The sequence below is a fragment of the Vidua macroura genome, chromosome 2, assembly GCF_024509145.1.
Source record: "Vidua macroura isolate BioBank_ID:100142 chromosome 2, ASM2450914v1, whole genome shotgun sequence".
Taxonomy (NCBI): Eukaryota; Metazoa; Chordata; class Aves; order Passeriformes; family Viduidae; genus Vidua; species Vidua macroura.
The window spans coordinates 117,473,266-117,485,404 of record NC_071572.1 but is presented as its reverse complement, the minus strand read 5'-3'; positions in this window follow the sequence as shown (position 1 = coordinate 117,485,404).

Here is a 12,139-nt window from a genome sequence, read left to right as displayed (position 1 = left end):
AAAATCCTTTTATTTTAAACTATATTTGAATATTTCTATATTCATGCTTTTGATATTTACATCTATATGCTCTTGTATATTATATTACAGTATATTGACGTACTATATTTAGATATATATAATATATTACATGTAATGTGGTATAATAAGACATATACACTAGAATATCTATTAGGTATTGTATCGATTTCTGTGATTTTGTATTTTTTTTCTATTTTCTATTTCTATTTCTATATACACGTATATTAATTATACATTACATCCTCACAGCGCATACCTGGGGCTGTTCTGGCTTTCTTTCCAAATGAATTTAGCAATACTTTCCTATTTTTACCAATACCTATAAAAACGAAACATTTGCCAGGATTTAGTAGTATTCTACACACCCCCCTTCCTGTGCATTTTGGGGGCAGCTTTGGGTCCCTCGGGGGGACGGCACCCGGCAGGACCCCCCCTCATTCGCCACCCACCTGCTCCTCCGCCGCAGCGTGCGTCCCTCTCCTAGGGACCTTAGGGTGCCCCAAATGACACCAGAGCCCCGAGTCTTCACCCCTTTTTCCTGGCCCCCAAAGAAGGCACAGCACGAGTCTAACTGCCCCGGACAGCAGCCCAGCACTTGCTTCCATCCCTTTCCACATGTACATCCCCCCCGAAAGGGACTCTGCCGCAACAAGAAAGGGGGGCAGCCGCCAGAAGGGTCGAAGCTCCTGCCCAGCCTCGCTGTCACGGGCGAGGGGCAGAGAGAGGGAGCGGCAGAGACGGCGGGGACGCGGCACGGACGGCACGGCACCGAGCGGGGGCCGCTCTCAGCGCGATGCCGGCAAAGCCGCAGGTCCGGCGGGGCCGGGCGGGGTTTGACCGGCACGGGGGGATCCGCCGAGAGCCTCCGGCCCCGTGCGGGGACTCCCGCAAGGGCCCGGGGCCGCCGGGCTCCGGCCCTCTGGGCTTTATTCTCCGGCGCCCCCGGCCCCGCGGCTGCGGGGAAAGAAGGAACGGGGCGACGGCAAGAGAGGAGGGATAGCAGGGCGTGAGACAGCGTATGGAGGGAGGGAGGTCGGGCTGTGGAGGAAAGCGGGAGGGCAAGGGAAAGGCCGGGAGCGGGGAAGAGGGACGGTGCACAGAGGAGGGAGAGAAGAGGAATAGAACGGAGGAGCGGGATAGGGACAGGGCAGTGGGGGTCGGGTTTGCGAGGGAGAGGAGGGGAGGGTCCGCGGACAAAGAACAGGAATACGGGGAGGAGGAAGGAAGGGTAGAGGGGGGGACGGGAGGGGAGACCGAAAAGGGAGAGAAAGGGGTCGGCTTTGGGGAGAGAGGGAACTAAGGGATAGAGAGAGAAAGAAGGGGAATACGGGAAGGAGGAAGAAAGGAAGAAGGATTGGTAGAGAGAGGGACAAGAGGGGGAGCCTCAGAGAGCGCCGATCCACCCCGAGCCCGCCCCGGCGGCCCGCCCTGCTCGGGATGCTGCGCTCGGCGGAGCTCGGCTCGGTTCGGCCCCACTCGGCTCCTCGCCTACACTCGGGCTGTTCTCCGCTAGACTCGGCTGGATTCGCCTCTTCGGCGCAGCTCGGCTCGCCTCAACTCGGAGCCGCTCGCTCCGCTCGGCTCCGTTCGGCTCCGCTCGGCTCCCCGCGGCAGCGCGCCTCCCGCGCACGCGCACAGCTCGCCGCTCTCCTGCCGCCGAGCCCCGCGCCCGGCCCGGCCGGCGCACGGAAACCCCCGCGCCACATCAGACCCAGCAGTTTCTGCGCTAAACCCTTTCTGTCCTAGAAGGAGATAAACTTCTCTACCTCCTTCGTCTCCTCAGTTTTCTTCTTTGATTTCAAAATCAGAGTTACAAAAACCTACTCAACTACAAGACTCAGTAAGTAGCCGAGAAAGTAGTCCCGTCAATTTCAGAACCTAAAGAACACGTTATACTTAAGTTTCCACACTTCAAAAAAGAAAAATCACACGCGAGTCCTACTCACTGTGTCAAGCCTTATTTAAAACACACCAAAAAAACCCCTAAAAGAAATAGTTCCACAACCAAAACAGAACAAACAAGTAACACTAACTAAAACCACGCATCCAAATACACTGTTTATCAGTCACCAACCCGAAAAATCTCTTTTCAACGTGTCTCGTTTGTATACCTCCTCACAACTAACCTTATCCTTTACAAACACTAAATTGCAAATCAAAAAACTTACACGTAACATAAACTCTTCAAATAACATTTATACACTCATACCCCAAATGACAGGTAAACCACCAAAAGTAAAATTACTCAAATCATTACAAACAAATACTTGTACAATATTTAGTTACAAAACAACCCCCAAACCACACAAAACCACAAAGAAGTTACCTCAAAACAGCAAACCTACAATTTAAAACAATTAATCCACTAAGACCAAACTTAACAATAATACATTAAAAAAACACCAAAAAAAAAAAAAAAACAAAAAAACCACAACCAACCAACCAAAAAAAAAGAACACCCACCCAAAAATACCCAATCGCTCCAACACAAATTTACTTCTCAGTATCAAAACAGTACGACCTTTTAATAACCTAATTCTATTATTTCTGCATCTCTTTTAACACCTAAAATAACTACAACTCACACTTGAACCACATTAAATGAACTTACTTATTAACTAGCCAAATGAAACAATAACACATCTATAACAGTAAATAAATTACTGCCAAATAGGAACATCTTTAAACATACTACCTTACAAAATAAAACAACTGTTCATTTTTTATTATTCACACACAATCATAAATATAAAACATTTAAAAAATATATAAATTGATGAAATCACAAGAAATCAATTTACAAAAACATTACAAAAATTTTAAATTAATCAATCACACATAAATAAAAAATAACAAAATAATATTTTCAAGAATTAAAACATCACTAAATAACTTAAATCATTATTAAAAACTAAAATACTCATCTTATTAATAATTACTGCTTTTTATCTCCCCTACCGATTTAAATTTTTACATAGAACTCTACAAAAATCCTTAACAAGTAGATTTATAACTTAAATTTAAAACATTTATAGATAAACATAATGAATAATCTACACACCAAACAACTAAACTAACAAGAAAAACCTAATAAAATACTAATATATTCATAACATCAAAACCCCAAATCATTAACATAAAAACCCATATAAACACATGAAAATACCCACAGTTAAAAAAGATGTACCTTAATGAACAATATTCACAGCTTAATAATTCATTACAAACTCTTACCAATTACTGATTAACATTAATTACTTGATACCAATAAAATACAAGAAAATGTTACTTTAGCCAATAACTATAATAAAATATCATAACTAATAACTTAAAATCTCACTTTATTAAAAATATAAAACGGTGAAGCAACGTATCATCAAAAATCCCATTATTATCACTACACAGCTATACGTATATACATATATCTATATACAGATAGATAGATCATATATCCATCTCAACAGCAGCATCTGCGACCGATTCCTGTTTTCTCTCTTGTCTCCTAAATTTATTAGCCATAGAGGATGGAGTAAGGAAATCATTTTATTTATCACCTTGTCCTCCAGAAACCTGAAAAACAAAATAAAACAGAACAAAAAGAAAAAAAAGAAAACCACATTTGAAAGGCAGATCCTCACCAGCAGCTGGTCCATCTCCTACGGGGGACCATATTCTAGGGCACTTTTGGTGCACTTGCCTGAACCTGTCAGGGCACTCTGTGCCTGCAGAAGAGATTTTTTTTGTCAGGGAGAGGCAAGGGGAGGAGAAATAACGTTCGAGACAGCTCAAATCCATTACTGTGCCACTTCCTGTGCAGCAGGTCCTGTGACAGGATGGGAACTGAGGCTGCTTGAAATTTAAAAGCTGAAGACACCAGCACAAGGTGTCCTTTTGCTTTGTCAAGGAAGTGATTCCCAAATCACACAGCCCCCCCACCATCGTCCCTCCTACCACCACCTGAAAGCCTCTTGATTCTCTTCTCAAAAACACAAGGGACACCTCAGAGTTCAGCAAGTTCTGCCAGTGCAGCCCTCGGTGCCCCCGTCTCCAGGTCTGTCCCCCTTGCTTTCATCCTCAGCCACGTCATTCTTCAGCCGTGGACAGGAAATTGTCCCCATTTCTCCCGTACTTCCCTGGTTACCTTTTCTCTAAGCCGTGCAGGACCCACGAGAGGAGGCTGTGATCCTCTATCAGCTCATGGGCAGCTCTAGAGGTGACACGGGCAGCACTCTGTCATATCTCCAGAATACGACGCTGAAACAGAGAATGCAACTTGTTCTTTTACAGCCAAGATCTGATTATCTAAAATAAAATGAGCAATTTGGCTGGTACCCCATCAACTTCCAGCTAAAATGAACACCGCCTGTTCTCAGCAACTCCAGAGAAGGAAAGACATTCTCCCTTCAACGCTTCACACCACAGGTGCTGCTCTTACAAGAAGTATTCAGGTAGCAAGACAATTTTCTCTTTTTGTCCGAGGTTTTGATACCTGAAATCCTCAGGGTGGATGCTCCCAAACCTGAGAGCTCCCGGCAGGCGAGGTTCCCTCCTGCCGAAGCACTGTGCAGGTGACAAACGTGCTGGCTGGGGAAATAGAGACCCCAAAAAGAAAAGGCCCCGACTGCAGGAGCAAAACCACGGCACCCCCGTGAGGCTCCACGACGGCAGGAACCGGTCCCAGTTTCAGGGGATAAGGATGGGACTGGTTTAGACACAAGCAAAATTATTTCCCCATCCACACATCCACAAAACCAACAAGGAACAGATTTTCAAGAGGACCAAGGCAGAATCAGCTATTCCTTTCTGTTTGGTACTTGAGATCTCGAGGCCAATACAAGCTTTTGTGGTTTTGGGGTATTTGGGAACTGTTCTTTTTCAATTCTTACCTGGGAGCCCTGGTCACACAAAGGACTGCTGAAAAAGGCAAGAATGACCCGGAAAATCCTCTGGTAGACATAGAGCTCACAGCAATGTTTGTCACGCAGCCCTTCCCCAAGAAATCTGAGGATCCACTCGCGCTCTGTTTTCTACGGGAAGCCACAAAGAAAAATACCACCGTCAGACATTCCGACATTTCCAAAGGATACCTGCTCCTAAGAGCACAAAACCCCGGTTCCCTCCGAGTGCCAGTTCAGGGCTCACCACAGCTTCTTCTGGACTTCTCCATTTCCATTCCTACCAAATTTAATCGCTAACATCCACTGGGAACAGTCAGTCTGCAGCCCAAACATGTAGTGGAAATGGAATTTTAGAAGTACCTGTTTCTAAAATACTTCAGTTGATCTCAAAGTTACTAACCTAAACTCCTTCAAACAACTTGTTCACGAGGAGGCAGGGATTGATTCAATACTCACCAGCCCATCTGGCCAAGGTCAGAGCTCTGTGCCCACCCAGGACACGGCAGCCAGCAGGGACCCTTCTCCCACTCTCCAGCACGGACCTGTGAAGCCAGGGAGAAGTTTACGGAGCAGCAACAGCCAGAAGATGCTCTCTGCTTCCGTACGCTCTCTGATCCATCACTCCCAAGGAAAGTCCCCACGGATCGGAAGCAACCACCTCTCATTTCTCCTCCGCAATCATCACTGCCTTGCCTTTCTCTGCAAGCGTTTCCTCCCGTGCCCGTCCCCAGAGCACCTTTAGTCCATCTTTTCCTCCCAACCGCAGCTCTCCAGCACAAATGCCACTCCTCACACAGACAAAGCAAACACTCATCTGCCTCAGCTTTTGGCCTAGAAAGCAAAAACCTCAACGCGTCCGCCTACGTGATTAAAACACAGAGACGCACGGGTGGACATAGATGGAAAGCTTTTCAGGAGAGAAAAGAGCTGATTCGCTAGCACGCCTCCATACAGCTTCAGAAAAATCAGAATCCACAGCAACTCCTAAGACCCCTGCTGAGGAACCCAGCCCTCCTGGGAACACCCAATTCAGCAGCCACGGGAAAAGGATGGGAGAAGCCAAGCTTGGGGTGAAAAAAAGATGACATCAATACAGCAGCCTGTAAAAAGCCTTCACACAGCAACAGTGGGAACCAGTCCCATTTGCTCCGTCCCTGCTTTTTGGGATGACGCAAACAGGAAATGAAAACACGTGCAACACAAGGCACACCTATAGGGCGTACCAGGTGCTCCTTTTGGCAGCGTGGATGACAAAGGTCTCTCTGCGCACTTACAGGCAGCCCGGTTGCAATCCATCCTTAGCCCAAGCCTTCCTCGCCTCCCATTCGCCAGCGCTCTGCTCTGGCCTTTGGAGCGCTGGCCCCGTCCTCCCGCAGCAGCACGGCACCGGAACACAGCGAGGCAAAGCGTGCCGGAGCCGCCCGTGCTGTCAGCGTACCTGTCAGCTCCCGGCGGTGGGCAACTCCGGCCCTGCGGGCAAGGGGGAGACGGCTCGGGCACCTCCAGCGGCTGCTCTGCCCCGATGCTTTCGCGTTCTCCTGCATTTCCCTGCAGCGGAGGGGGTCCGGGACGGGGGCGGATCGTGTCAGAGTGGAGACGGCGGGGAAGCACGGGGAGGCGGCGGGAACGCGGCGGGACGGCGACGACTCGCTTGACCTTCCAAAGATGGCGGCAGGAGGGGCGGGGAAAGCCGGGGCCCCGCTCCGCCGCCCGCGCGCCGCCCCGGCGGCATTTTCCGGCACGCGGTCGCTTCCAGCGTCTAGAGAGGGACGCGCGCGGGGATCGGGAAAGGGGAGTGCAGCCCTGTTCCGACGCCGCTCGCCCCCCGCCCGCCGCCCCCGGCCCGTGAGCGCTGCGACCGCGCCTCCGCCGCCCGCCGAAAGCGGCCCCGCCGGGCCGCCCTCGCCGCTGCCGTTCTTCTCGGTCATCGGGTCCCTTTGCTCTCCCGAATCTCCTTCACCCCTCCCCTCTATTTACAGACACCGCCCCGCTTGCCGCTCGCTCCCGCGCCTCGCCCTTCCCACGCTCGGCAGCCGTCCTTCCCCCCGTCAGCCGGCACCCAGCGGCGAGGGGCAGGGCGCTGGCTGGGGGGGGCTGCAGTACCGCTCTCTGTCCACAAGGCGGCAGCACCGCCGCCGGCCACAGCCGGGGGCTGCCGCTCGCCCGGAGGGAAGGGAGGCAGAAAAGAACAGGGGCGATCCCCTTGGAAAAATCCTGAAAAATAAACGGCCCAAAAAACATCCGCACACAAACTAAAACACACTGCCCCTAACCCAATACAACCCCTCCAAAATCCTTTTCTTTTAAACTCTCTCTAACTATCTTTCATATTTATACTTTTCACATTCCCATTTATCATGTATATTGATGCATGATGCTATTTCGATTCTATATTAAATATCTTCCTATGACTTCTATTTATTTCTATTTTATCTTTTTATATATCCAGATATATTAATATACATTTCTATATTTATATTGCAAAAATACTTCTATTATTTAAAATAAAGGCCCTGCCTGTAACCGAATTCTATCTCTATGATATCGATGTTAACTATCTCTTATTTAAAAGAAAAATGCTGCCTGAAACCCGCCCGCCCGCGGCGCAAGTGTGGCAACAGCCCGTGTCCGCAGTACTGGCAAGGCCGCGGGAAATCCGGGCGGGGCGGCGCCTGCGTGGCGCGCGGGCAGTGCAGCACGCGGACACGATTTTCCCGGTGTTTTTTTGTTGTTGTTTTTTTTTTTTTTTTTTTTTTTTTTTTTTTTTTTTTTTTTTTTTTTTTCTCTCATCCGCCATATTGAGAAGGTCAAGAGTGTCCCGGCCGCCGCGACACTTTCAAGATGGCGGCCGCGTGAGGCCCTCGGAAGGGAGAGGCGTTTTTGCCGATGCCTGTCGGCGCCCGCTCACAACCTGACCGCCGGCGCAGCCGCTGAGCTCACAGTCCGTGGCCACGACACGGGAAAAAGCGAAAAAAATCCCGCGGGGCGGCGCCGGCGTCAGGGTGGCGTGCAGGCAGTGCAGTAAACAGACCGTGGTCCTCGTTTTTCCCGCCTTTTTTGCCGCCATATTGGGAAGGTCAAGCGAGTCCGCGACAACCCACTCCCAAGATGGCGGCCGCGGGAGGACCTCGGGCGAGGGCTGCAGTACCGCACTCTGGCCACAAGGCGGCGGCACTGCCGCCCGCCCTGGGGCTGCAGGCGGGGAAGGCGCGCAAAGAAGAACAGGCGCGACCCCCTTCAAAACATCCTCTGCAATAAATGCCCCTAAACAGCCCGCACGAAACCAAAAAACACCGACAAAAAAAAAAAAAAAACAAAAAAACCTGCCTCTAACCCAATAATAACCAAAATAAAAAATCTTTTCTTTTAAGCTATATTTCAATCTATATTATTTTTATATTTTTTATATTTATATTCACATTTTGATTTAAAATGTATACTGATGTATAATGATCATTTCATAATTTCTTACATTCATTCATATTACTTAAAGTTTATTTTATTTTATATTTTTATGCATGTCTTAATATATTGATTACATATTTCTATATTTAGATTGATATTTCTAAAAGGTTTATATTTTTAAAAATAAAATCCCTGCATCTATCCAAGTAAAAACCTAAAAAAAAAAACCTCTTTTAAACTGTTTGTAAATTTATCTATATATTTTTCGCATTTATATTCAAATTTGCATTTTAAAGGTAGATTGATATATGTCGTTATTTCTATTCTATCTCTTCCTATTACTTATTTTTACTTATATTTTATATTTTTATATCTATCTTTATACATTGATTATATATTTTTATATTTAGAAGTCTATCAAAATAAAATGTATATTCATATTATTTTAAATAAAAACCCTGCCTCGAACCAAATAAAAACCAAAAAAGCCCTTTCTTTAAACAATATTTAAATATTTATAGCATATTTTCATCATTATAATCACATTTGCATTTATACTTTCTATGGATGGATTATATTTATAAATGTATATCATATATATAATAAGATAACAAGATAGATAAAACATTATATATATTATATTTCATACATACTGCTAATACTTCTATTTACTTACATTTTAATTTTTATATAGATTTTAATGTACGTATGATATACTTCTCTACACAGATTTCTAATTTATTTCTATTTCTAATTTTTACAATAAAAACCCTGCCTACTAACAAATACAAAATTTTAAAAATCCTTTTATTTTAAACTATATTTGAATATTTCTATATTCATGCTTTTGATATTTACATCTATATGCTCTTGTATATTATATTACAGTATATTGACGTACTATATTTAGATATATATAATATATTACATGTAATGTGGTATAATAAGACATATACACTAGAATATCTATTAGGTATTGTATCGATTTCTGTGATTTTGTATTTTTTTTCTATTTTCTATTTCTATTTCTATATACACGTATATTAATTATACATTACATCCTCACAGCGCATACCTGGGGCTGTTCTGGCTTTCTTTCCAAATGAATTTAGCAATACTTTCCTATTTTTACCAATACCTATAAAAACGAAACATTTGCCAGGATTTAGTAGTATTCTACACACCCCCCTCCCTGTGCATTTTGGGGGCAGCTTTGGGTCCCTCGGGGGGACGGCACCCGGCAGGACCCCCCCTCATTCGCCACCCACCTGCTCCTCCGCCGCAGCGTGCGTCCCTCTCCTAGGGACCTTAGGGTGCCCCAAATGACACCAGAGCCCCGAGTCTTCACCCCTTTTTCCTGGCCCCCAAAGAAGGCACAGAAGGAGTCTTAACTGCCCCGGCCAGCAGCCCAGCACTTGCTTCCATCCCTTTCCACATGTACATCCCCCCCGAAAGGGACTCTGCCGCAACAAGAAAGGGGGGCAGCCCCCAGAAGGGTCGAAGCTCCTGCCCAGCCTCGCTGTCACGGGCGAGGGGCAGAGAGAGGGAGCGGCAGAGACGGCGGGGACGCGGCACGGACGGCACGGCACCGAGCGGGGGCCGCTCTCAGCGCGATGCCGGCAAAGCCGCAGGTCCGGCGGGGCCGGGCGGGGTTTGACCGGCACGGGGGGATCCGCCGAGAGCCTCCGGCCCCGTGCGGGGACTCCCGCAAGGGCCCGGGGCCGCCGGGCTCCGGCCCTCTGGGCTTTATGCTCCGGCGCCCCCGGCCCCGCGGCTGCGGGGAAAGAAGGAACGGGGCGACGGCAAGAGAGGAGGGATAGCAGGGCGTGAGACAGCGTATGGAGGGAGGGAGGTCGGGCTGTGGAGGAAAGCGGGAGGGCAAGGGAAAGGCCGGGAGCGGGGAAGAGGGACGGTGCACAGAGGAGGGAGAGAAGAGGAATAGAACGGAGGAGCGGGATAGGGACAGGGCAGTGGGGGTCGGGTTTGCGAGGGAGAGGAGGGGAGGGTCCGCGGACAAAGAACAGGAATACGGGGAGGAGGAAGGAAGGGTAGAGGGGGGGACGGGAGGGGAGACCGAAAAGGGAGAGAAAGGGGTCGGCTTTGGGGAGAGAGGGAACTAAGGGATAGAGAGAGAAAGAAGGGGAATACGGGAAGGAGGAAGAAAGGAAGAAGGATTGGTAGAGAGAGGGACAAGAGGGGGAGCCTCAGAGAGCGCCGATCCACCCCGAGCCCGCCCCGGCGGCCCGCCCTGCTCGGGATGCTGCGCTCGGCGGAGCTCGGCTCGGTTCGGCCCCACTCGGCTCCTCGCCTACACTCGGGCTGTTCTCCGCTAGACTCGGCTGGATTCGCCTCTTCGGCGCAGCTCGGCTCGGCTCAACTCGGAGCCGCTCGGCTCCGCTCGGCTCCGCTCGGCTCCCCGCGGCAGCGCGCCTCCCGCGCACGCGCACAGCTCGCCGCTCTCCTGCCGCCGAGCCCCGCGCCCGGCCCGGCCGGCGCACGGAAACCCCCGCGCCACATCAGAGCCAGCAGTTTCTGCGCTAAACCCTTTCTGTCCTAGAAGGAGATAAACTTCTCTACCTCCTTCGTCTCCTCAGTTTTCTTCTTTGATTTCAAAATCAGAGTTACAAAAACCTACTCAAGTACAAGACTCAGTAAGTAGCCGATAAAGTAGTCCCGTCAATTTCAGAACCTAAAGAACACGTTATACTTAAGTTTCCACACTTCAAAAAAGAAAAATCACACACGAGTCCTACTCACTGTGTCAAGCCTTATTTAAAACACACAAAAAAACCCCCTAAAAGAAATAGTTCCACAACCAAAACAGAACAAACAAGTAACACTAACTAAAACCACGCATCCAAATACACTGTTTATCAGTCACCAACCCGAAAAATCTCTTCTCAACGTGTCTCGTTTGTATACCTCCTCACAACTAACCTTATCCTTTACAAACACTAAATTGCAAATCAAAAAACTTACACATAACATAAACTCTTCAAATAACATTTATACACTCATACCCCAAATGACAGGTAAACCACCAAAAGTAAAATTACTCAAATCATTACAAACAAATACTTGTACAATATTTAGTTACAAAACAACCCCCAAACCACACAAAACCACAAAGAAGTTACCTCAAAACAGCAAACCTACAATTTAAAACAATTAATCCACTAAGACCAAACTTAACAATAATACATTAAAAAAACACCAAAAAAACCCCCCAAAAAAACCACAAACAACCAAAAAAAAAAGAACACCCACCCAAAAATACCCAATCGCTCCAACACAAATTTACTTCTCAGTATCAAAACAGTACGACCTTTTAATAACCTCATTCTATTATTTCTGCATCTCTTTTAACACCTAAAATAACTACAACTCACACTTGAACCACATTAAATGAACTTACTTATTAACTAGCCAAATGAAACAATAACACATCTATAACATTAAATAAATTACTGCCAAATAGGAACATCTTTAAACATACTACCTTACAAAATAAAACAACTGTTCATTTTTTATTATTCACACACAATCATAAATATAAAACATTTAAAAAATATATAAATTGATGAAATCACAAGAAATCAATTTACAAAAACATTACAAACATTTTAAATTAATCAATCACACATAAATAAAAAATAACGAAATAATATTTTCAAGAATTAAAACATCACTAAATAACTTAAATCATTATTAAAAATACTCATCTTATTAATAATTACCGCTTTTTATCTCCCCTACCGATTTAAATTTTTACATAGAACTCTACAAAAATCCTTAACAAGTAGATTTATAACTTA